Here is a 21,488-nt window from a genome sequence, read left to right on the forward strand (position 1 = left end):
TAGTGAATGTGTAAATCAGCATTGCATATGCTTTTGATGGTGGAGAGAATACAATGTTTTAATTTGCTGGCTGAACAATGGCAATTTAATTATGAAGTTGGATTGTGTTGCCTAGAAATTATATTTTTCTAATAGAATACGATTTAGAAATGTAATTGTTTGATCTGTTGTCTGAATTTATGTGTGCACATTCATTTAGTGAGATTTTAACAAGGAATCCAATTCTTGATTCAGTAAACCAGTTACAGATGTGCCAATATTTTATTGTAGTGACTTCCCCCAGCATAACATAATGGGACCACTTTTCAAGTGATGTTATTTGAATAAAATGTTTATACCTAATACAGTGTGTTTCTTTTCCCACAATTGTGGGGTGGGATTGTATATTGGAGGGTGTTAAATTAGGGTTAGCCACTTAGTGATAAATAATTATAATACATAAAATATTTAACCTCCTCCCTGACTTAAACTGCTCTATCAGATTGTCATGGGGGCATTCTTCAGTATAAATGGAATTAGAGTCTGTTCTGCAATACATCTTTGTTTTATCCAAACCGCATCTATTAATTATACTGAAACCAACTGTGACTTGTAAGTGATTTCAATCTGGCACTTCACCTAAGTCAACGCCTAGTGTGTAATGCACAACTGAAATCCTTATTTATTTGTCTCTAAATGTTCTTTAATTCTGAACGATGTACCACTCATATCACGCCCCTCTCCTGGAACCCCCCCCCGGTCACACTGAACCAGGAATCAAGCTGGTTTGCAAAGTTAAAATATTTATTTATGTACTTACAATTTAATCACACTATGTTTTGATGGGTACCAATGGGGTGATGTAACACTAAGCAATCTCTTTAATGCACAAGGAGTAATAGTGAGCAAAACAATTCAGCACAGAAATAATACTTTTGTGTGTGTGTTCAGAACAGATAGCAGTGTGGTTACTATTTCCCCCTGCACACCCATCAACCCCCCAATAGGCAATGTAAAGAGATAGGAAGAAAGAACAGGTTTCAGGAATGGCAAAATTCAAACAAAATATCAATCCCACATCCCCCCCAGCAACACAAGAGAAAAACGGAATTGATTGGCAAGCTGTCAAAATGGTTTTAGAGTTATCTGTGAATGGAATGTAAAACACTAAATATGGGCTAAATTGCTAAAATGGTTTAAATTCTTATGGTAGCCGCTTTAGATAGTTTCAGACAAACACTAGCAATGATTTAACACTAAGAAGCAATGTGAAATCTTAAAACTGAGGTTGGAAGCAATCAAAAGCTGTTTTACACGTGTCAGAATTTCCCCAAACAAAAATTTGTGGCAAACTTTTCAGTGCACGATAATCGCAATTACGGGAGACCCGTATGGATTTGGGATTCTGTTTTGGATGCAAATTAAAGCTGTGGATATTAGCTACAAGCAGAAATTTTGTTTCTAGCATAAAAACTGATGAAGGTATCGACGTTTTAGTGGAGGTCGTTTTTTTTTTTTAGATAGGCGCAAGAATGGGAAAACAGAAATGCACTTTTAAAAGACAAACAGGATTTTTTTACACTTTTACACTAGGGGATGACTATGAAGAAACAAATATCACACTGGAGCATATGAGGGATATTATAGAGAGTTCAGACAATTCAAAAATATTCCTAACAATGCAGGTTCTGAAGACAAGACAGGATGGATTTCAGATATGGATTGACTATGAACAGTACATATGCTAGTGACAAAGTTTGTTCTATAGATACTCACTAGATATGTTTTTAAACGGAACCGTCAGGATTCTGGTCCATCAAGTTTTCTGGTCAGGGATTCTGGTTCTGGGACAGACTGCTGGGCACACCGGATTGGACTGGGTCTGTTCACAGCACGGCACTGGACTGGATCTGGTCTGCAATGGCTCTGGTCACAGCTCGGCACAGGACTAGATTGCATCTTTTGGTTCTGATGATAATTCTTTTAGCACGCAAGCAGTACAGCACTGCCCGGCTGTCTATTTCCCCTTAGGTTTCTGGGGTTCTGGAATTTTAGGGCCTAGCTGAGAATAGGTCAGCTATGCAATGGGCCTTTCTGCTGTCCAAGTTTCTGGAGTCTGGAGCAAGGAAGATGGATGGTTCGGCTGCAGGATGCTCCACCAGCAATCGGTTAGTGGGTGAATCTGTGTGTGTCCTCTGAGTGCTGAGCTGTCTCTATTTATGCTTATGATAAAGGGGTGTGTGTGCTGGTTTATCCTAAGCGCACCGCTTGGACAGGGATTGGTCAGGGTCTCCTCTCGTCCTCTTTTTTTGTTGATAAAACATTTTTTATTGTTTTACATCACATCAAAACAACAATGTGTAGGGACTAGCATGTCTCATCAAAGCTCAATCATTAACAAGTTCGTTGTCAATCACCCATAACATTTCCCCAAGTCTTTAGTGTGATTAAACCTCATCAACCCCGCTGCGTCTAGCGGGATATAGGGTCCTTCCTCTTCCCACCTCCCCCATATCCTGTCCGCCTTTACAGGGCAGCCTCTGGCGGTGTATATTCTGTGTTCTATCATTGCACATATGTCCATGTCCATTGCCCATTGCTCCATTGTTGGGGACTCCGGGGCTCCCCATTTTTGCGCTATGTTACACTTCATCAGTCCCGCTGCTGTGTTCAGGACGAACCTTTCCCATTTATTAAGAGCATTCTCGTCCGGAATACCCAGGATGAGAATCTTTGGGTCCAGTGGTACGTGGCACGTAAGGATCTTATTAAGTTCATTACAGCATTTGTTCCAGAAAGTGTGGATTCGGGGGCATGCCCATACAATGTGAAAAAAGGTTCCCTCTTCCTCTCCGCATCGGAGACAGTTCGGGTTCGAGGCTCTCTTCCACTTATATAATATCGTTCTGGGGTAATAGACTCTATGCAAGATTTTCAATTGGACCAACCGAAGCCTGGAGGAGATGGCCACCTCCCTTGGATGCATTAGTGCTTGGATCCAGTCTTCTGGGTCTATCTCCCCTATGTCCACCTTCCATTTGGCCTTTAATCCTGTCAGTTCAGGTGTGGCAAAGGATGTGATAGCATTGTATAGAATGGAGGTGCATTTGGTGGGGATGAAGGCTGGTAGTATGTTGGGCTCTATTGGTGTGTAGTCTGGGATACTGGCGTTTACAGGTGTATGGTTTCTCAGGGCATGGGCCAGCTGTACATAGTTGTATCGCTCGGTACCCGGGAGTTGGAATTTTTGCTGGAGGGCTTCAAACGAGGCCAATTCCCCCTCATCAAGAATGTCTTCAACTCTCAGAATCCTGGCCCTTACCCATCGGGGCCACGGGTCAAGCCTCCTTATCTCGGACAGATTGCTATTACCCCACAGGGGTTGTGTCGTGGTTATTTTATTTTCCCACCCTACGAATCTATGCGCTTGCTTCCAAACAGCAATAATGTGAGTCGTGGTCATTGGTGGGGGGGTCTCGGGAGGATTTGATATAGTAAGTGCCGTGGGTCGGTGCCATGCATAGCGCGACCTAAGCCCCGATGTGGGGGAGTTCCCTGTCTCCGTGGAGCAGGTCATTGACCACTGCAAGTTGCGAAGCCCAATAATAGGTTTGGAGGCGGGGAACCCCAATCCCACCCTCCCAGAACGATCTTTGGAGCGTGGTTAGTGCTATCCTTGGTTGGCTTCCACCCCATGTGAGTTCCCGAAGGAGGGTTTCTACCCAATCGAAGTCGGAGTCTGGGATCTTTAGTGGGGCATTCTGTAAGACATAGAGAAACCTTGGGAGAGTCATCATCTTCAAGAGCACGGCTCTCCCCATGGGTGTGAGGGGGAGAAGCTTCCAGTGGTAGACGTCACTGACAAATGGTCAAGGACCGGTTGAATGTAATGTGTTGCATAAGCAGTGAGGTCCGTTGTCACCCAGATATCGAAAGCCCTGCAGCTCCAATCGGTACAGGCCTTCCTGAGGGTCGACCTGCGCACCTCCTTTCACCGGGTAGAGGACTGATTTCCCCCAATTAATTTTAAGCCCATTAAATTCACAGAAACGGATAAGCATTTGTGTCACTATAGGGCAGGACTGGGCTGGGTCCCCCAGATATATCAGGAGGTCATCTGCATACAAGGAAATTCGGTCCTCATGCCCTTCAGGCCATCTAAATCCTGTCCAGGCTGCATTTTGTTGGAGCCACAGGGCGAGAGGCTCAATTGCCAGGGCAAATAGAAGGGGAGAGAGGGGGCAACCCTGTCTCGTACCCTTCCCCAGAGGGAAGGACCGAGAGGGCCAACCATTCACCCTGACCTCCGCCTGATCATTCGTGTAGAGTCATTTTACCCATCCCAGGAAGCTGTCGCCAAACCCCATGCGTCTCATGATTTCCCAGAGGCTGTCCCACCTGACCGAGTCGAAGGCCTTTTCGAAATCTATTGCCAATAAGGCGAGAGGGGTGTCGGTGACTGGGGCCCGCTCTAGCGCCAAGTGGAGTCGACGCAGATTCATCCGGGTAGATTTGTGTGGCATAAAGCCACATTGATCCGGGTGGATCAGGGTGTGGGCCACGGGCTGCAGTCAATTGGCTAGGAGTTTGGCTAGGACCTTGGCTTCACTATTAATTAGTGAGATAGGCCTGTAAGAGGCGCACATTTCCAGGGGTTTATCAGGTTTGAGAATCACCACAATAGTGGCATTACATAAGTCTGGTGGGAGGGTGCCTTGGTCACGGCACCGAGAAACATTTTGTAGAGGGGATGTAAGTGATTCCAATCAAGCAATCCCAATAAGTCAGTGCCTTGTCTGGGATGCCCAAGGGAAGCCCTTATTTATATATTTTTATGGCAAGTTATAATCTGGATGATGAACCCTTGTATAACACCCCTCTCTTAGAATCCCCCTGACCTCACTGAGCCAAGAAGTAGATTTGTTTTGCAAATTTAAAAGGTTTATTTGAAAAATTAAACAATATATATATATATCACACTTCTATAAATAAATTGATAATGGATAGCGCACTTGTGAATATGAGCAGTAATCAGCAATAGGTAATCCTACAGTAGCACAGTTCTTGGTTACTTATGAATAGGAAAAGAAGAATAAGATGCTTTATATGGTTCAAGGAAAGGCAAGGTGAGACAGAATACAACACAGAAATAACCTTGAGATGATTTCAACCAAAAGATAATATGATCACTTTTTCTTGAACAATTCACTCCCCCCCATGCAATGTAAGGAGATGAAAAGGAGAGCATACAGTTCTCAGGAATGCAAACAATATAATTCAGTTCCCCCCTAGCAAGCTTAGAGGAAAACAGGTAGAAGTTTGAAACACAGGCTCAAAATGCTTTGAATGTGATGACAATGAAGTGAGAAATGTGCTAAAAATGCTTTTAATTCCCTCTAGAGGTTCAGGGTGGCTGATATCAAGTTTATATTAGTTCAGGCTCACTTTAGCAATGCTCTATGAGTAACTAGCAGGTTAAAACAAATTTTAGCAAAGGAAAGCAAGGAGCTGCTGATTTTTACACGTGGCTGAAATTAAGCAAAATGTCAAATCGCAGCAAATTTAGTCACGTGCGTCGAGCGCAATTACGGAGGCACTATAAGGAGTAGGATGTCGGTTCTGGGTTCGTTGGAAGGAATAGAATCTTAGCTTTAAGATGAAAGTCTTCGTTCCTAGCACAAACGGTTCCGGTTTAAAGCTCAGAATGACAGATGACAGTTTTCAGTTTTCAGTTTTAAAGATGACAGAATGACACGATTCTAGGAGGCAGTTCTAATAGGCTAAAATAGTTGGAATAAATTATTTTAAACTAAGAGATTGGTTTTGGCACAGTCCTGACTGGGTACTCACACTATCATTTAGACAGGAATGAAGCTTCGTCACTGATCAGGCCAGGATTGGCTGGACTTCTGCTAGCAGTTCTTCACAGCGATCTGGTCTATGGTTCTCTCTGGTTTCCGAATACAGCACTGCTTTCTGGATACTGCTACAGGTTCTTGCAAAAGTTCTTGGCAAAGAGTTCAAACAGATCGCCCGGCTGTTGAATAGTTTGGTTGGTTTTGAGGCCTGCTGAAGAGGATTCAGCTTGTGGATTCAGGCCTCTCTGCTACAAATTCTGCAGTTAATTTCTGGTCTCTGGAGATTGATGGATTTGAAGTCTGAATCTCTGGATGTGAAGTCTGAAGTCTCCCGGCAAAGCATCCCGCAAGAAGGGGGGAAAGTGAATGTCCCTACCTGTCCTGCACTGTCTGCTTATATGTGTTTAGAAAGTGGGTGTGTGCGTGGCATAACTGAGCCTGCCCCTCTCTACTTGTCATTGGCCCAATTCTCCCCTCTCCCATGATTGGGGGAAGGAAATGGATTGTCATCATGATGAGGTCTGTTTATGGGTCAGAGGATCCTCCCCTGGTCAATTTGCCCACAAATATATATTTGATTCATATTTGATTCAAATACATATTTCCCAGATACACAAGTGGTTGACATTACATGTACATATTACAGATGAATTAAGACAGGTCTCTGTTCAAGCCCCATGTTCTTGCGAGCTGGGATTCAGAAATAACAACATTTTGCACTTTTTGGTCGGTTAACAATATCGGACATGTACCAAAAATTACACAAATGTGCGCAAGGAGTATGGACATTAATTGATGAAGTGTCAGATTTTTAACATGCAAACATTTGGAGTAAGACCCTATTTTCCGCTAGCAACCCCCCAGAATACACCACAGGGTCCTAACACCTCTTAAAACGTGCACAGAAAAATCACAAGAATAATGATATTACTTATATAATTTTGACAAGTCCGTACTAGGAATTATCCATCTTTTTTTAAAAATTATGCTCTGGCCCAAAGGGGTGTGGTTTCCCCCACAAGAAGGTTGTATCTTTAGAGTGGTCTTGTGCCCATGATTTTAGCAACTTTTTGACATTAAAAAAAACGTATTTTGAACAGAACCACCTTTCTTTGCACTGGTGGGTGGCAGATTAGCTGACCATTTTGGTGTGTGCAAATTGCGCAGTTCTCCTGGATTCTGGCGTGAATGTGGGTGGCGACAGCTCATCCCCATATCCACCCAGTCTATTGATTTAGTTTGTTCTGGGATAGAATAATGGGCGGCGACAGCTCATCCCCACATCTACCCAGTCTATTGATTCAACATGGGTCAAAACCCTTGACAAGCCCCCCTGCCCAACTGCGCTTTGATTTCTAGTCGAGGGGGAGTCGGGTGCAAAGGATGTTTTGATCCACGCGCTGGTATGTCCGCATCATCTTCTTCCAATTCCGTAGGTGGCACAGTTCAGCATCTTTTCCTCCATCCGGTTGGATCGATCGGTTCTCCTCGCCTGTCCTGATGGGAATATTGGGCGGTACCCCGGGCCCCTCGGGTCTCTGCTCCCGATCCCCGGTCGTCCTCCTTGGTCAGTCTCCATGGTTTCCTCTCTCCTAGGATGATAAAGCAAAAGCGGCAATACCTATTCATAGACATTTTTCCACCACTATTGATCTAGTGGGGCGGCATGTACATTTTATAACTCAAGAGACATAGCATTCTTATTTTGAAAAACAAGATATAATCATGAAACATTTTTTTTTCCCAATCATAATATTTTAGAGACTATATGTGGGATATTTTAAGATGGGAACTGAATTAATCTGGAGCGGTCCCCTCTGGTATTGCAGAGGACTCTTCCAGTTGCTGCAGAGTGTGCCTGGGATGGCAACACTTTAGCTGATTTATATGTACCCACTTGTCTTCCCCTTCCGCCAGACTACCTTTGGGGAGGCGGATCTTATACGCTACAGGGGAGATCTTGTCTATAATTTCAAACGGTCCCTTTCATGTAGGCAAACATTTTCGCTGTTTGGCCTGATTCCTTTGGAAATTGTATAGATAGACCCGGTCTCCCACAGTATATTCCTTCCTGGTGGTCTTCAGGTCGTAGTGGGTTTTCATGCTATCAGCTGATCTTTGTAGATTCCGCTGAGCATAGGCAAAAGCATGTTGAAGGTGTTTCCTTAAATTCTCCACATACTCATGAGTTGTGGAGGCATTTATCAGTGTCTGCTCTTGGTTCCTGTAGAGCAAATGCTGGGGAAGCACCATCTTGCGTCCGGTCATCAACTCAAATGGTGACATTTTAGTTGCAGATTAAGGGGTAGATCTGATGGCCATTAGGACCAGAGGTAGTCGGATATCCCAACTTGGCCCAGAATCTGCCACAAACTTTTTTAAGATGCTCACAATGGTTCGGTTGTATCTCTCCACTGCACCAGAAGAAGCTGGCCTGTAAGCAATATGTAGCTTCCTTTTGACCCCCAGTATCTCCCACATCTTTGTCATTACTTCACTGGTGAAGTGGCTACCCCTGTCTGACTCAATCCTTTGAGGTAGACCAAAACGGGAAAAGATGTGGTTAATCATCAGGGCAGCTGCTGTTTCTGCCTTGCAGTTTGGGGCCGGGAGACATTCCACCCACTTGGTAAACAAGCATGTAACGGTCAACATGTACTTGTTTCCTCTAGACGAGCGAATTACAGGGCCTACAAAGTCGATTTGCAAATTGGACCATGGCAGTGTCATCCTCCTCTTTTGGAGAGACGCACAGTGTGTGAGGGATGATGGCTGAAACTGTGCACACACAAGACACCCCTTCAAGTATTGGTCGAGGTCCTGCCCCATTTGTGGCCAGTATGCAATCTCTCTTAAGATCTCAAGTGTTGTGTGAAACCCCCTATGACCGGCGGTGGCCGCATCATGGGCGTGACTTAACATCAGGCTTCGGAATGAGGTAGGAACCACCCACTGATCATGGCCAGCTTGGGATTTCCTTACCAAAAAACCGTCTTGGATTCGGAACATTTTTGGACATTTCATCAACACTTTTAGGTCCTCTTTCCCAATGTAATCGGTATCCGTCAGGGGAAAGGTCTCAGGGTCCTCAAGGTGTTGGTAAAACTTACCAATGATTGGATCCCCCTTCTAAGCTGTAATTAAATCAGCATCAGGGGTCTCCTTACTCCATTGGGCAGTTGAAAGATCATTGTGAGCATTTGTCTGGGACCTAGTTATAGCAGTGACAAGGATTACCCCCAACAGGGACTCTATTTCTATTAGCTCCCCTTGGATGGCCCCGGTTTTGGCCAGCTGATCAGCTAAGTCATTTCCAGTTTTGTCTGGTCCCTCTACTTTGAAATGACCCTTGATCTTTTTCCAGTAGATGGTCATCCCATTCGAGGTGACAAGATCATCAATGTTTTGAATTAACTTCCCATGTTTCAATGGTTTGTTATTAGCACATAATATGCCTCTGGTTTTCCAATTAACCAGGTGCTCCACGAACCCGTTCCGTACATAATCCGAATCTGTGATTATGACCAGTTAGTGGAGTTGATGTTGGACAGCAGTGAGGATGGCTTGATGCACAGCCATCAATTCTGCCACCTGACTACTTCGGGGACCAATTTTGTATCCAGTGGAGGGTTCTGGGGACTCATTCACCCATGTGTTCCCTACGCCGGCCACGAGTTATTTTTCCCCGTTGTTGTCAACATGGTAAGAGCATCCATCCACATAGACAGTGGGCATTCTCTCACACTTGTCTTCTTCAAAGACTTTGTGTGGGGAATTAAGGTATGCCTCCATGTTGTCCTTGATTTTTAGACTTTCGTCCTCGAGACAGTTTTCTCTGGCACAATCATGCAAGTCAGCCAGACCTTGCGCGAGGGGACTCTTCTTGTTTTGACCATATCTGACCTCCACAGGAAAGCCTTGCATTGACAGAATCCAGGAAGTAATTCGGGAATTACTCACATTTCCGGCCCAGATTCTGTCACTTTGGAGATATTGCAGAGGCTGGTGTGGAGTCTCCACTATGATGTGTTCCCCCTGGATAAATGGGCGGTAATTCTTCAATGCCCACACCGTTGCCAGGAGTGCCTTCTCACAATCATTGAATTTTTCCTCCACAGAGGAAATAGGAGATTACTTTATTGACCTTGTCATGCTTTTGGTATAATACTGCCGTCAAGCACGTATTAGAAAACCCTGTCTCCAGGAAGAACTCCTTGTTTCTGACGGGGTACGCTAGGCAAGGCGCTTGTGAGAGGCTTCTCTTGAGTTGTCTTACTGCCTCGGATTGTTCTGGACCCCATTCCCACTTGACCCCCCCCTTCAAGAGATGAATCAGGGGTCTGGTGATCTCTGCATAGCCCTCAATGAACTTTCTGCTGTAATTAGTCAGTCCAAGGAGGCTCCTTAGTTCCCGCAGAGTTGTGGGATCCTTCAGTTTCTGGAGTGCTTCCACTTTCTTTTCCTGGGGACAGAGACCCTGAGGAGTAATCTCATGCCCCAAGAAATTAATACGGGTTCTACACCACTGTGGTTTCTGAAAGGAAAGTTTTGCTCCGGCGGCCCTCAACTGTGTCAGAACATAACGGATCTCCAATATGTGTTCCTCCACAGATGAACTTTTGATGAGGACATCATCTACATAAGCCAGGTTACCCCTTGCACCCAGGTCGGGCATGGCCTTATGTAGGAAAATGTTGAATTCATTGCCGGAGTTGAGGTATCCGAAGGGAGTCCGGGTCCATGTGTACTGCTGGCCCCCAAAGGTAAAAGCCAGTTTGTATTGGTCTTCCCTACTGACAGGCATGGTCCAGTATCCATTGGTCAGGTCTATTGCAGTGAATACCTGTGACCCCTGGATCTGGGCCAGCCCTTGGTCAATGTAGGGCAGAGGCCATTGGGAAGTATGGACCCGTTTGTTGAGCTCCCTAAGGTCGGCGCAGAGTCTCCACTGGCCGTTTGTCTTCAATATTCCCAGCACCGGATTATTGAAAGTGCTGTGGACTGGACAGATTATTCCCCGGGACTCAAGGTTCTTAATTATTTCAGTAAGGGACTCCATGGATGCGAGAGGCAAGCGATAATGCTTCACAAACACTGGAGTCATACCAGGGTCCGTGGGAATTGTTGTGTGGATGTCGGTGCGACCACAGTCATATGAGTCTACCGCAAAGAGATCTTGGAAATCCAAGAAAACTTGTTTCAACTTTTGCTTCTGTTCCAGAGTCACGCAGGCATCAGCTAGGTTGACCCTCTCTTCCACCATCTGCCTGAAGCCTGGAAAGACTTCTGGTTTGGCTATCTCAGCAGCTTCCTCCAGCTGGGTGGAGAAGTCCCTGGTCAGAGTGCTGATTTGGACTGGAGGCTTCAGGTGGGAAAGGCAGCCCTCATGGACCTGGAAAATCACCTCATCCCTCCTGAAGTCACAAGTCACATCTTCCTTACCATAAGGGCAAGAAGTGTACACCAGGAAGTTCCCCCCATGCCGGGTGAAAATCCTGTCTGGTGTTGTATTGTCCTCACTGTCAAAACAGTCCTTGGGGATTTGTCCTAACAGTTCATTTCCTAAATCAATGGAGAAATGTCGGTCATCAACTGCCATTCCAATAATGGTGCCTGCGGCTAGAGTAATACTCTGTAAGTCGCGGTTATCCACCTCTATTGGAATGGTGTCATGTTCTATGTTGACTAATGGTGTTGGGTTTACCCCTAACCCTTGCTGTTGGAGAGAAGCATTTAGATGAATATAAGCATCAGGGTTTTTCAATTTTTGTCCTCTTTTAACTTTCACTTCCAGGGAGAATTGTCGGGTCCTTTCTGGGATGGTGACTTCCTCTTTAATCTGAATTTCAACTGCATAAGGTAGCAATTGAGCTGACCTAAATGCTTTTTCTGAATCATCAAAGCCCATGGTATTATCCGCTAATCGGGACCAAGCTTTGAAGTTTATTAGGTCCAAACTCATGGCAAAGCGATTGAGAATGTCACTGCCTAAGTAAAAGGCGGCAGTGACGTCTCGCACGACCCAACAATTATGGACTATGCTCTTGTTGCCAATGGAGATTTTGAGCATACACCTGCTTGGCAGGAGATGTTTGGAATTAGGTGCTTCCAGGTCCATTTCCCATTTGTCTATCAGTTTGAATGTGAGAATGGCTGGATCTTTTGGGAGTTGTTGGAACATGGCTTCGCTAATGAAGCTCTTACCATTGTTCACACACACTCGAGCGGGAACAGAGTCCTTCCCATCATTTAACTGAACAGGAATGAACAACTGCTCTCCAATTTGCTGAATATCAGCCAGGCTCTGAGCTGATTTCACATCTTTCTGGACGATAGGAGTGGGAGCGTCTGATTGTGGATTGGTAAAGAATTTCAGAGTATTTCCTTCCAGTGTGGAATACCACCTTAAACTGGAAGGAAGGGTGATTTTCAGAAATAGAGAGGACCCCCCACCACCAGTCAGTTGTCCTACTGCTATTACTGTCACGTCTGGAATTTGGCTATTCTGGAAGTGAAATTCTACTTGGTCAGATTTTTGTTCAACCATGTGGCAGGTAGCATTTAAACTAACATGGTTGACACTCTGTTTTAATTTTATTGGTCGGCTAGTCTGGGTCCAGAGGACCTTGTTTACACAATCTATTAGGGGTGACAACCTTCTCAGGAGGTCGTTCCCTAGTAAACAAGGGGTGCCCTCTGGAGTCACTACTATGACCGGGTGTTTCAACCGGTGACGCCCAATTTTAATGTCTAAATCTGCCGTCCCCTCGACGGGAATTTCCTCCCCGTCAAAGTTCTGGAGTTGTCCAGGAAGAGAGGTGAGAGAAATACGATAATTCTCTCCCCTTCATGCATTTAGTTCATCAAAGGCCCTTTTAGACAAAAGGGTAGCTTGGGTTCCAGTGTCCACCAGTGCCAACATTGTACCCTGCCCCTGTACTTGTACCGGGGCATAGTATCTTCCCTCCTTCTCCTCCAGGGGGCACAGATAATGCACATTTTTGGACAACTGGTGGGCTAACTTTCTGGTTTTGGACATGGCGAGAGAAGAGATTTAGGCAGAATTCTGTGAAGAGCCTGGGGAATCTGAAAGAAAAAGTTGGCAACTGGAAATGGTTTCGGGTTCTGGGCCGCCCCCCCCCCCTTTTTGGAGGCAGTCATCAGGATGGGTTTGACCCATGGGATTTTGGTATTGTTGGTTCTGGGATAGAATGATGGGCGGCGACAGCTCAATCCCCACATCTACCCAGTCTGTTGATTCGGTTTTAGGTTCCCCTGGTTCCGGTTCTGGGCCGCCCCTGCCTTTTGGGAGGCAGTCACCAGGATGGGTTTGAACCAGGGGTTTTTGGTTTTGTTGGTTCTGGGATAGGATGATGGGCGGCGACAGCTGTATCCCCACATCTACCCAGTCTGGATTGGAATCTCTTGGGACCCATTTTTCCTTGGGAGGAGTTCCCCCATCTCTGAAGGAGAAGATCCTTTTCCAAGGATCTTCTGAGGATCCCTCTCGCTCAAATTGGAAGACCTGTACCTCCTTCACAAAGTGGGTCTGTTTGGGTCCTTTGTTTATCCTACCCCCCCCTGCTCCTTAGGAGGCAGGCTTTCAGGGGCAGGAGATTTTGTTTCCGGTTCCTGGTTTTCCAGGGGCTGTTTACAAGTTGGGAAGGAAGCTTCCTCCAAGTATTTACACCCCTCTTCCCCTTGTGCTCCCTCCATGGGAACCGGTGGGTTATCAGGGTGCTGCCCCGTCATTGTTCTGGAGCACCAGGCCCAGAGTTTGGGGCATTCTGCAGTGGCATGCTCATCTGAGGGTTCTGTTGAGCCCTCAGTATGTGACCCAGATCCCGTGCCAAATTTTGGACCTGGCGCTCAAGTTGTGAAACCCGCTCAGGCTGATATGGGGCTCTATTTTCTCCCCTGGGCTGATCCCGGGAAGGGTAGCTATCCCTTCTCTGGTATTACCCCGGATTGGGAAGATTTGGGAACCCCTCCACCCTTGCCCTCCCCTCTCCCGGATTAGGTTGTCTGAGCTCAGGGAATTGGGGAAAGAAGGATGGATGATTTGGGGGCTGGAAATTGGGTGGATACCTGGGAAAAAAGTTCTGCCCAGGATTTGGTGAATTGATTTTCTGCCCTCTTGGGGGAAGTTAGAAGGGAAGTTCCCTGGGTCAGGTGCTTGGCTGGATCCCACCCCTTGGGCTGGAGGAGTCCATACATAACCCAGGATGGGTCGGTTTCCCTTGTTGCGGGGATTTACATAATCAGGGGAGCGGGGGACCCCATTTGTGGGACTATCTCCTCGACTCCCTGTCTGTGACTGGCCCGAGGGCCTTCTGGGCTGTGAATTATTTGGTGCAGGCAGGTTTTTAGGCCCCCCATCTCCAAATCTAAAACGGGGGCAACCTTTACCTCCGCCACCTTAGCAGCAGCAGGGGTGCTGTTGGTTTTGGGGTTTTTCTGCGCATTACTTTTATTTTCTATGGGCTTCTGCACCTCATAGATCCGGGTAGCCTGTTCAATGACCCAGTCTAGTGACCTCTTCTCGTGAAAATCTCTCACTAGCTGGGTCATGATGTATTTGGGCAAGGCATGGAAAAAAGTATTGACAAATTCTCTGCTGTCCGTGCGCACCCTTCTGGTGGTCTGTGCAAAGGCATGCTTCAATTCTTGCACGAATTCTTGTGGGGCCTGATCCTCCCCACATTGCAAATTGTAGGCTGCCTTGCGAGCCTCTTGAGGATTTCTATGAACAGAAAAATGTTTCAAGATGGCCGCCCTATATGCGGACCATCTTGAATGGTTTTGGTCCTCCAGCCCTGCAAAGAAACTGGAGTATTCTGGGGAGAATGTCCATTTGACGTACTGGATGCAGCTACTGCTGTCCTTCAAATGGAAAGTCTCCATCATTTGCTCATAGAGCTCCAAGTGTTCCCAAACAGAATACTTGGCGTTCTTATGATAAGGCGTGATGACACTCCTTATTGCCTTTATTTGTTTCAATGGGTCCTTAAGCAAGGCCCTTTTTGCCTTATTGGCCTTTTTGGTTCGGGTAACCCTGGTCCATTCATCCTCTGACTCCGAAGTACTGCTCCCAGAGGTGCCCGTCTGATCTTCCAGGTTTTCCTGGATTCTGCGAGCCTGGGAATGGCTGGCAGAATGTGGGGACCTGGTCTCCTGTGTCCTGTAACGCTCAGAGGAGTCTTCAGATACCTCCTTGCTGCCAGGATTTGATGGTTTACCCCCCCACTGACCTAACTGGGCAGAGGTTTTCAGGAAGCTCTTAATGGGTCTACTCTCCTGGGGTTCCCCACTAAATTGCACTGTGCTTGGGTGCCCATACCCGGATGCCCGCCCCTCCATTCCTGGGTGGTACTGGCCTATGAGCCCGATACTTTTGGCTGCATAGTAATCTGCCATCCCTGTGGCCCTGTGCTCATGTGCGCCAGGGGACATAGGGGTGGCAGAGTCCGGGGAATGAGAGAGATGAAGGCCTCCGGTACTAGGGCTCCTGAGGTTATGCTCAGGCGTTTCCCTTTCCCAGCAAACTTCATCTCTGTCAGCCCCTGCTCCCTGTTGCAATGCAAGAGCCTGTGCCATTAGTTCCTCAGTTAAGGCCTTACTAGACTGTATCAGTCTCTCCTGCATCGCTACCCGTTGCTGGAGCCTATCATTGTTCTGGCAGAGAGCCTCATTCTCTCTCTTTGCCTCCTGATTGGTCCTGGAGTACTGGGCCAGTCTTTGCTGCAGGAGGGTTACCTCCTGAGTCCCATCCCTACTGGCCTGCTCCTTTCTTGCCAGAGCCTCTTCCACCCTCCTGGTGTGCTCTAACAAGTTCTGATGCTCTTTTTGGAGGTCACCCAGCCCCTGGAGCGCCACGTGATTTTCTGCAGTTTTTCTTTTTAAATGGCAGACTTCCTGGCCTAAGGTGTCCCTTTCCTGACTCAGAGTCTGCATCTGTGCCGCCAGGTCGTCCATTTGCCTTTGGAAGGCACCAGCTTTCTGGCGCTCCTGATCAAACTCTGCCTGGGTATCCAGGTCTTTCAGAATCAATTTATTGCTTTCCTCTTTCTCTCTGTCTAATCGAATTTGCAGGGTGGCTACCTGCTCTGTGCATGCCCTGTTGAAGTCAAGTTGTTGCTCCAGCTTTTTCTGGCTCTGCAGTAGGGAGTCCAAACGTTCTTGGTACTCCTTCTGCAAGGCCAGAAATCTGGTATCCTGGTCAGCCTTTTCCTGTTGCAGCATATCCATATCCTCCTTTATTTTAGTGATGCACTGTCTGCTGTCTTTTTCTGACTCCTGGCTCCTGAGCAGCCTCTGCTCAGAAGAGTCCAGATCAGATTGGGCCTTCTCTAACGCAATCTTTCGCCTATTTGCCAGATCTTGGCCTTCAGCATATTTATCCTGCATAGCTACCATATATAGATACAAATATGCTGCTATCCTAACAATCTTATTGTGTTCATCTTTGGCTTTAGGGCCCATATATAATTCACTCAGGGCCACATGTAATGGACCCTGATCTCTCCATGTATCTGACCCTGTTTCAGTGACCTGTTGCGCGATTGCCTGCAACCAGACCGTTTGGTCCCGATGAGTGCACTCACCTCTCACAAATAGCTTATGTAAGAAGTGCTCTCTGGCTATTTTAAGTCTACCAGTGTCGTCATTCTGGAGATTTGAGTTCCTTCCTGACTTACCGAAGTTTGTATTTTATTTTGCAAAACAAAACAGACCTTCTCCTTAGGGCGTCCTTTTGAGGAGTGCTTTACAGCGTACCACAGCGTGGTGATCCGACCGGATGTATGTATCCCATCAGTTGGCACACTGTATTAAGCTGCACAAGTGGTAATCTAATCCAGAAACCCGGATGAGCCCCCACTTTGTAAGTGACTCCAATCAAGCAATCCCACTAAGTCAGTGCCTTGTCTGGGATGCCCAAGGGAAGCCTTTATTTATATATTTTTATGGCAAGTTATAATCTGGATGATGAACCCTTGTATAACACCCCTCTCTTAGAATCCCCCTGACCCTACTGAGCCAAGAAGTAGATTTGTTTGGCAAATTTAAAAGGTTTATTTGAAAAATTAAACTATATATATATATATATATATATATCACACTTCTATAAATAAATTGATAATGGATAGCACACTTGTGAATATGAGCAATCAGCAATAAGTAATCCTACAGTAGCATAGTTCTTGGTTACTTATGAATAGGAAAAGAAGAATAAGGTGGCTGAGAATGCTTTATATGGTTCAAGGAAAGGCAAGGTGAGACAGAATACAACACATAAATAACCTTGAGATGATTTCAACCAAAAGATAATATGATCACTTTTTCTTGAACAATTCACTCCCCCCCTATGCAATGTAAGGAGATGAAGGAGAGCATACAGTTCTCAGGAATGCAAACAATATAATTCAGTTCCCCCCTAACAAGCTTAGAGGCAAACAGGTAGAAGTTTGAAACACAGGCCCAAAATGCTTTGAATGTGATGACAATGAAGTGAGAAATGTGCTAAAAATGCTTTTAATTCCCTCTAGAGGTTTAGGGTGGGTGATATCTAGTTTATATTAGTTCAGGCTCACTTTAGCAATGCTCTATGAGTAACTAGCAGGTTAAAACGAATTTTAGCAAAGGAAAGCAAGGAGCTGCTGATTTTTACACATGGCTGAAATTAAGCAAAATGTCAATTACGGAGGTATTATAAGGAGTAGGGTTCTCTGGAAAGCCTAGGATCTTAGCTTTAAGATGAAAGTTAAATCATGTCCCTAGCATGAACGGTTCCGGAGATACGGACGATTTTGTGAAAGTAGTTTTTCGGATTTGAAATTTTAAAGCTCAGAATGTCAGATGACAGTTTTCAGTTTTAAAGATGACAGAATGACACGATTCTAGGAGGCAGTTCTAATAGGCTAAAATAGTTGGATTAGAGTATTTTAAACTAAGAGATTGGTTTTGGCACAGTCCTGACTGGGTACTCACACTATCATTTAGACAGGAATGCAGCTTTGTCACCGATCGGGTCAGGATTGGCTGGACTTCTGCTAGCAGTTCTTCACAGCGATCTGGTCTCTGGTTCTCTCTGGTTCCGGATACAGCACTGCTTTCTGGATACTGCTACAGGTTCTTGCAAAAGTTCTTGGCAAAGAGTTCAAACAGCTCGCCCGGCTGTTGAATAGTTTGGTTGGTTTTGAGGACTGCTGAAGAGGATTCAGCTTGTGGATTCAGGACTCTCTGCTACAAATTCTGGAGTTCATTTCAGGTCTCTGGAGATTGATGGATTTGAAGTCTGGATCTCTGGATGTGAAGTCTGAAGTCTCCCGGCAATGCGTCCCGCAAGAAGGGGGAAAGCGAATGTCCCTACCTGTCCTGCACTGTCTGCTTTTATGTGTTTAGAAAGTGGGTGTGTGCGTGGCATAACTGAGCCTGCCCCTCTCTACTTGTCATTGGCCCAATTCTCCCCTCTCCCATGATTGGCGGAAGGAAATGGATTGTCATCATGATGAGGTCTGTTTATGGGTCAGAGGATCCTCCCCTGGTCAATTTGCCCACAAATCTATATTTGATTCAAATACATATTTCCCAGATACACAAGTGGTTGACATTACATGTACATTTTACAGATGAATTAAGACAGGTCTCTGTTCAAGCCCCATGTTCCTGCGAGCTGGGATTCAGAAATGACAACATTTTGCGCTTTTTGGTCGGTTTACCAATATCGGACATGTACCAAAGATTACACAAATGTGCGCAAGGAGTATGGACATCAATTGATGAAGTGTCAGATTTTTAACATGCAAACATTTGGAGTAAGACCCTATTTTCCGCTAGCAACCCCTCAGAATACACCACAGGGTCCTAACACCTCTTAAAACGTGCACAGAAAAATCACAAGAATAATGATATTACTTATATAATTCTGACAAGTCCGTACTAGGAATTATCCATTTTTTTTTAAATTATGCTCTGGCTCAAAGGGGTGTGGTTTCACCCACAAGAAGGTTGTATCTTTAGAGTGGTCTTGTGCCCATGATTTTAGCAACTTTTTGACATTAAAAAAATGGATTTTGAACAGAACCACCTTTCTTTGCACTGGTGGGTGGCAGATTAGGTGACCATTTTGGTGTGCGCAAACTGCGCAGTTCTCCTGGATTCTGGCGTGAATGTGGGCAGTGACAGCTCATCCCCACATCCACCCAGTCTATTGATTTAGTTTGTTCTGGGATAGCATAATGGGCGGCGACAGCTCATCCCCACATCTACCCAGACTATTGATTCAACATGGGTCAAAACCCTTGACAGGGAGTTGCTATTTTGTTCCCTCCAAGCTTTTGCCAAGCTTCGGCCGGGAATCCTTTAGGGCCTGGTATTTTCCCCATTTAGAGTTGCGTTAGGACTTCCCTATTTCGGACTCAGAGAGATCGGAGTCTAATTCCACTCGCTGTTGTGCTGTCAATGATGGGAGTACTACATCGTCTAGCAGAGTCGGATCGAGTGGTGATATCGGGGCCCAATATAGTTCTGCATAGAATTGGGCGAAGGCCTCCGCTATTTCGGCATCCGTCTGGTACCTCTCATTAATTGGAGTAACGATTTCCTGGACGTAGCGTCTTCCCTCATCTCTTCTTTCAAGCCAGGCTAGCATTTTGCCTGCTTTGTCCCCCATTTCGTATATCCTCGCTCTGGAGTCCCAGTGGGCTTGCTTGGCTTTATCCAGCATGATATTTCTGAGGCTCTCGTAGCTAGTTTAAGGGACCTTTGGGTCTGCGGGGTAGGGTCAAAGCGTGCCTGGTCTCGGACTGGATAATTTCCCCTTCTGCCTCTATTATTTTTTGAAGTCTCTCCCTCTTTTTATTTGCTACCCAGGAGATTATTTCTCCACGCAGCACTGCTTTGTAAGCTTCACACACCGTTACTGGGTTGTCCACTGCCGGTGCCGGTTCATTTATATCAAAATATTCATCGGAAATTTCCGTGAGGCGGTCAACCAGTTCGGGGAACCCAAGGTGGTAGTTGTTTAGTCTCCATATTCTAGGAGGGATTGTGCCATGCATTCGCATTTCTATTATTAGGGGGGAGTGGTCTGAGATTCCACGGGGGAGGAACTCTGCGGATATCCCCCTGTGTAGGTCTGTGTTCGGGAGGAAGAGGTAATCGAGTCTAGAGAGGGATCCGTGGGCACCCGAGTGGAATGAGTAACCTTTGTCTCGGGGGTGAAGTTCGCGCCATACATCGCGAAGGCCCAGGGCGGACACAAAGTTAGACAGCCTCGTGGGGGTATCCGGGTTGCGCCCTCTAATGTGAGTATGATCTATGGTATTGCACATAACATCATTGATATCTCTCCCCAGTATCCACCGATCTGGCTGGTGTTTTCCCATAAGAGTGGTTAGGTCATCCAATAAGTTCTGGCCCAATCCGGTCGGGGAATATATCGACACAATGGCCTATGTCTCCCCCAGAGCGAACCCAGGATGAATACATAGCGACCTTGAGGGTCCTGTTCTACGACCTGTGGGGAGAACGGGAGTCTTTAGTGTATAAGGATAAGGGTGCCTCTGGATCCCATTGTGTACCCCGTGTAGTTGGTTCTCTGGAAAAGGGTGCAGTGTGTTCCCGCTAGGTGTGTCTCAGATAACAGGGCCACATCGGGAGAGTGTCTATTCAAGCATTGTCTAATCAGGCGTCTCTTAATTCCAGAGCCCATTCCATTCACATTCCAGGTGAGCAACCTGAGGGATCTGGGGCGGTCAGCCGGTGGTGAGTAGGTTTGTGATTGTGCCATCTAAAACTTGTGTTGTAGGGCTTAAAGGATGTCTTAGCCGGGAGAGCTGCCTCCCATTGGTATATCTTGCGGGAGTAGGATCCCGATATATGGTGCTGCAGGGTGTAATGTGCACAGGGTTGTGATTGGGTGATTGTTTGAGCATGCCATAATCCCAAACTAACAAAACATCATGAAAACATTCCCCTCCTCCCCCCTCCCTATACTCCACCCCAACTTGAAGTACCTGTCGCCCGAACATCACTGATCCTCCAAACCTTAGGGGGTCAGATCACACTTTAACTAATGTCAGGAACAATGGAGAAAAGAAACAGTCTGCTCCATTTCCTGCGCCATTCAGTTGAGTTTCTTGTGTTGGAGCAATCCGCCCAGCAATGAAGCAAGTCCAAGGAACAGCGTATCATTGCATAGCTGCAATCCATGAAGCTCCTTTGGTGTAGGATCATTGTCTGCTCATCTTTCATTCTGGTTCGCCCCTGTTCCGGGGCTTCCGGTTCTAACCTTCCAGGATCTCTTACGGATGTGGGATGGTCCTGTCCGGGCTGGGATCTCCCTATGTGTCTCGTCGGTCTCGCATTCCAGTCACCTTCGATGTGCGTTTCCACTCACTTCCATGCCTCCTGCGGGTCGGTAAAGTGTACTGTGGATCCCTTGTGATAAATTTTAAGCTGTGCTGCACGTATTTGACGTTCATGAGGGCTAGCTGTCTCTTAAGTGGTTCAAAGGATTGCCGTGCCCATTGAACCTCTCGGGTATAGTCAGGAAAGAATGTGATTCGGGATCCATTGTGGGTAATTGTCTCGTTCGAGCACGACATCTGGAGGAGGGCGTCTCTGTCCCGGTAGTTGATCAGTTTGGCG

The sequence above is a fragment of the Ambystoma mexicanum genome, chromosome 13 (assembly GCF_040938575.1).
Source record: "Ambystoma mexicanum isolate Mex_15411 chromosome 13, UKY_AmexF1_1, whole genome shotgun sequence".
Taxonomy (NCBI): domain Eukaryota; kingdom Metazoa; phylum Chordata; class Amphibia; order Caudata; family Ambystomatidae; genus Ambystoma; species Ambystoma mexicanum.